Here is a 6,244-nt window from a genome sequence, read left to right on the forward strand (position 1 = left end):
AGCAAGAGTGCGCATCCCTAGCGAAGGAAGTACAAGGTCCTCTTTATTAGTAATTATCACCCACTATTAAAAGACCCACTAGTTAAAAATCTATCGAACTACGTACACTACACATTTTTGGCGCCCGAACGTGTGGGGCTCGAGAAAATACACTACACATTTTTGAAGCCCTACGAGTGGAGCACGACAAGTACTATACATTTTCGGCTCAGATGTGAAGCTCGAAAAGTCCTTAACTTGTCATAGCACACTAAGCTCTAAAGTAATCCATCCACAGTTAAAACACAATATAACTAATTCCAATAAATTAACATATTGGATTGAGAGTATCTATTTGGAAGGGATAGTAAAACTTAGGAACATGCGATTCAATTTGAAAGAGAATTGATCGACCAAGTGGAACTGTTTCGAATCCACAGGAGCTCATCACCATACGTTTCTTTACTCAACTTTATTTACAATTTGATTTTTCTGGAATACATTATACTTACACTTCAATAAGTCTGTATATTGTCCGATTTTCAAGTGAATAAAAGCATGAGGCAATAGACCAGCTACAATCCACTAACAAATAGAGATACAACTAAGATTCTGATAGAAGTGATCGACATAAAGAAAGACAAACCAAATAATTACAACATATCTTAACAACAATATTATGGCAGCCAAGAATAGTGCAGGTAATGCAGTTGAAGTTTCACAAGGCGTTGAAAATAGCTGTGCCATATGTAAAGAAATCTTAGCACCAACCGTTTTGTCAGCAACAACATCGTGCAGGCACACATTTCATAAAAAGTGCATTATAAACCACTTAAAAAGTACACAAACATGTCCAATTTGCAATGCAGATTGCAACGAATCGAATTTATCTCACTCTAATAACACTCTGTTCGCTGAATTAGATGCTGCAACAGCTGGCACATCCGGCGTAAGCGAATGTCAAGATAATAATGATATTTTCCCATTAAGGAGAAATACCAGATCAGGCAGGATCCGAGGTACACCTCCTAGACGAGGAGTGTCTACCAGAAATACTTACGGAGGAAATTTGGATAGGATCTTAACAGAACCTCCAACGAATTCCAGTATGGCTCCTAGTACTCAACCAGAGTTGATGAACTTTATACAGTTTACTGTTAGCCAACAACAGGCTCAACTCATGGATAACCTTACCTCTTATTTAGGGAAGACTATAGAGACATCTATTAAAAGCCATTTAGACAACTTACAATTATCTCAGCCCACACAGACAAATTACACACCTGACAGTGTCCAACCAAATACAGATTTGAGCAGGAACAATTCCAATCAAAATCGGTATTCTCAGAATTTAGACAATAATGTAGAAGAAAGAGGCGGAAACAGGAGCAATGCAAGCTCATATGTTAGCCCGGAAAAAGTATCAGGAATCATTCAAAAATGGGGATTAAAGTTCGACGGTAGCAAAACAAGCATCAGGATAGATGAATTCATTTACAGGATATGCTCACTCACCAAACAAAATCTAGGTAATGATTATGGACTTTTATGCGACCATTTGTACCTTCTGTTTGCCGGAAAAGCAAGCGATTGGTATTGGAAGTTTCATCGAAACAATCCAAATTTCGATTGGAACACATTTTGTGGCGAATTTAGGAAGAGATTCGAAGATATAGAGACAGATTATGATATTTGGGAGGGAATCCGAAAACGCAAGCAAGGAGGAAATGAAGCATTTGAAGATTTCCAGGAAACCATGGAACGGTTGATTGACAGACTGCAAAACGGAGTTTCCGAAACACAATTAGTTGAGTTATTGGTTAGAAATTCGAAGCCTAGCTTACATCATGAGTTGTTGCATCTTAAAATCCCAAACAGAACACAACTCCGATACGAAGTGCGCAGGCATGAACAGTTTTATAACAATCTCAGGACGTTTAAGCCGAAACCTTATCGCTCCTGCGTGGCAGAATTAACCACCGAAGAAGAGGAAACAGGTTTAGTAAGAGTAGGTGAAGAAGTAAACCAAATTCAACGTCGGAACACCACAACTTGTTGGAATTGTGACAAACAAGGCCACAGATTCGATGATTGTATGGCTAAAAGAATTATATTTTGTTACGGTTGCGGACTTAAAGAAAAATACAAACCGACTTGTCCAAACTGTAATCCGGGAAACCGACAAAAGGATGTTTCTCTGAGCAACAAGATACATCCGTAGATTCAGAAGTTGCTAAGCCAAAGTCAACCACTGAAGCCCGTGAATTTCAGGAGATAGAACCTTTAGGTCAGCCTGATATTCATTTTTCTTTTATACCCTTACACATAAGAATTCAAAATTACAATAATAAGCGTAGAGAAATATTTAGTAAAGTAGATAGTATAGGAATTCATTTAAAACCCAGACGATCTACTATCCGATTGAGAGAATTTTGGAAGAAGGTTCGTCGTGACCGACAGAAACTTATTTCCGCTATAGTACTTAGCTCTGACCAAAGACTCTATACGGATATCAATATAGAGGGTCAGACTTACAAGGCTTTATTAGATTCTGGAGCAACAATAAGTTGTGTAGGCGGATTAGCTGCACAGAACTTCCTTAAACACAACAACGTAAAAAAATGTTCTGGCGAAATTCGCGCTGCGAACGGAACAAAAAGCAAAGTAGTGTCAAAACTTATAACTTCCATTAAGTATGGAGAGACGATAGATAATCTTGAATTATTTATAATACCGGAACTTCAACAGGATGTATATTTAGGCATTGATTTTTGGCAAAAGTTCGGATTACTAAATAAAATTACGAGCAATCCGACCATCGCTGAATTAGACATCGGTACTTTGGATGATGAAGATTCTCCAAAATATCATGAGCTGAACCTAAACCGATCACATGAAGAAAACGCGAATAGATACAACCTACGCACACGGCAGATAGAATTTAAAAACGGCGATTTCGTTTATGCTAGAAACTTTACACAAAGTAATGCCGTAAAGAAATTCAGTAGTAAATTGGCACCCGTATTTATCCCAGCGAAAGTTTATAAGAAACGTAGCTCGTACTACTATGAATTAGAGGATGAGAGAGGAAAGAAATTAGGAGTATTCCATTTGAAGGATATACAAGCTAGGAAACAAGGAGTTTCTTCAGATAAGGCTTCCTTGAAATAGTCTCGTTACCCTTATCTGTGGTGTAGTGACCAACTTAACTTTACACTGCAAAAAACTCTTCAAGACACCCTCGCCCTAAATTATAGCAGCTTTTGTATAAAACAAAAAGCGAGAGAATTGTCTAAGGCCAATCAGAACAGAATATGATCGTACGATTATACAGTTAGGGAAACAAAAGCTGTAACAGCGACCACCAGCATGCAGCTTCCCCAGAGCTTAGATCATTATCGGATAAATCTTCGTGGCAAACGCTCACAATTTTTGACGCTGCCCGTTTAAACTTCATACACGTGGAAATATAATTTAGTTATATATATCCAATCTCATAAAACAAGAGTTGGTATATTTCAATAAATTTCCGTGTTCGATTCGTGCGAAAGTGGCAACGAGATTCGACCCCAAGGCGTAAGGAAGACCAGGCCTATATATAAGAGCATGTGATTGCTCTACAGCCGACTACCCCCCCCGTCTCGTCGACCCCCGCATCAGCTCATGGTTTAAACCCCGTCGCTCCAAGAAGAGGCCACGAGGCGACATAACCTTCAGCAACAAATTACGCAACCAGCCACCTGCCGAATGATAACCAGCCAAATGTATTGGAAGGCTAGAGCTCATCCAGATTATTCAGCTATGCAGAAGTTTAGACGACCGGAGCAGATTTAATTACATTTGAACATCATCATCGTCCCGCAGTGAAGATCATCTCCTATGACCAACGGAGGTCCAACTTTGTGATTTCGTCTTATCGCAACGCAGCGTAGCAGCTAGCGGTTTCCTAAGGTCTTATCGCTGCAATACTGCAGTTATATTTCGTGTTTTGTTTTGATTCTTGATTTTCTTTTGTATTGCGATTTATAATGAATTAAATACTCGCAGATTGACGGAACTTTTGGCATTTGAATAGGAATTTAAATTAGAACCTTTAAAGTTTGACCTACAGCTCGACATTGTCAACGTGAACTTGGGCCCAACTTTACGCACATCATGGAGTGGATATTTAAGGTCGTGAGTACTACAACAACAATGATAAATACCTTATTATGAATTACCTATATTAAAATTCTAACAAAATGCCACTCGAACGTCTAAATAAAATAAGATCTGCATTTGACTAAAGATTATGTAACTATATTTGCTAATTTTATATTCAATTACTTATATATATTTGCTTTATACTTTACTTTTATATACTTTATTTTACTTACGGAATATAAACAAAAATTAAGAGTTAGAGAACGACTAGGATAATCATGCGTAGATTAAAATTTGTTAGTTTGCAAAAGAGATTTAATGGAAACGTTTATTAAACTGAATTTATATAAATGGAATTATGATTGAAGATATATTGAAAAAGAATGAATTGTGAATAAATAGATTTAATGGTTTGTCGAGTACTTATGTTGAACACTTTCTTAAATATGTGGTAGAGTTATTTTGAACTTGGCCAAGGGACAATGTAAATATTTTAAGTAGCATTGTCATGGTAGGGAGGGTAAAGACTTAGGGAATCATTAACATCCGAAATTCCCAATACTTATCAGAATCTGTAGCTTATCTTCACACGTGTCGGCGTGTATCATTAGTATCAATATAAAGCCATTTCTTTTATTAACCGGTAGTCCACTTTTGAATATTGTTTATGAGTAAGACGCACTTATTAAAATGTAGTAGCGTTCGTACTATCCTAAGCTAAAAGAACCCCGACCTACGGCGAGGTAGACCCGAGCATAGCAAGAGTGCGCATCCCTAGCGAAGGAAGTACAAGGTCCTCTTTATTAGTAATTATCACCCACTATTAAAAGACCCACTAGTTAAAAATCTATCGAACTACGTACACTACAAACTTTGCCGCTATTAGTTTTCCTTTAACGGAACTTCTTAAAAAGAAGAATACGCTTGAATGGAACGAAGAGGCTCAAACCGCTTTTGAAAACTTGAAATCATGTCTTACTGCCTCACCAATTCTCATAACACCAGATTTTTCTAAGCAATTCATTTTGTTGTGCGACGCCAGCTCTTTTGGTGAGGGTTGCGTACTGCCTCAGGAGCGAGATGGAGTAGAACTTCCGATTTCGTATATGTCCGAAAAATTGTCCAAAGCACAACGTAACTATTCAGTTTCCGAATTAGAATGTCTTGCCGTTATAAAAGGAATTAAAAAATTCCGCGCATATATTGAAGGACAGGATTTCTTAGTCATAACAGACCATGCAGCCCTTCAATGGCTAATGCGGCAGAAGGATTTATCAGGAAGGTTAGCTCGATGGTCAATGAAGTTGAGAGCGTTTACGTTTACTATAAAACATCGTAGCGGTTCTCAGAACGTCGTTGCAGACACCTTATCCAGACAGAACGACCCAGCCATCGATGAATTTTGTCAAATTCCCCACATTTCAAATCCACTGAGTACTTGGACTTAATAAAGACAATATCTAACAATCAATCAAGATTTCCCGATCTACAAATCAGGGATGGATATATTTACAAAAGAACTACTTTTGTATCAGACGATATAAAGCAAGAAAATCCATGGAAACTATGGATACCTTCGGCTTTAGTACCCGATATATTGTTTCAGGCTCATGATGCACCAAGTTCATCTCATTGTGGCATGAGTAAAACTGTAGAAAAACTAAAAAGATATTTGTTTTGGCCTTGTATGGTTTCGCAAATACGCAACTATATATCTAATTGTGTAATTTGTCGTACCACGAAAAGTCCAAACACGGTTCTAAAACCGCCAATGGGTAAACCGTTAACCTCAGACAGGCCATTCCAAAAATTATATATTGACCTCTTAGGCCCATACCCTCGCACAAAAAAAGGTCACATAGGTTTGTTGATTGTCGTTGACCATAACACCCGTTTCCACTTTTTGTTACCTCTTAAGAAGTTCACCGCTCCTAAAATCTGTGATTTCTTAAAGGGGGCTATATTCTATACGTTTGGCGTTCCAGAAGTAATACTTTCTGATAATGGCAGTCAGTTTAAGTCAAGCTACTTCCAAGCTTTCCTTACTAGTATTGGCGCACAGCCAAAACTTAGAGCCATATATTCTCCACAGGCTAACGCGAGTGAAAGACTTAACAGACTT

This window comes from Drosophila erecta, unplaced genomic scaffold (genome assembly GCF_003286155.1).
Source record: "Drosophila erecta strain 14021-0224.00,06,07 unplaced genomic scaffold, DereRS2 tig00000413-arrow-arrow-pilon, whole genome shotgun sequence".
NCBI lineage: Eukaryota > Metazoa > Arthropoda > Insecta > Diptera > Drosophilidae > Drosophila > Drosophila erecta.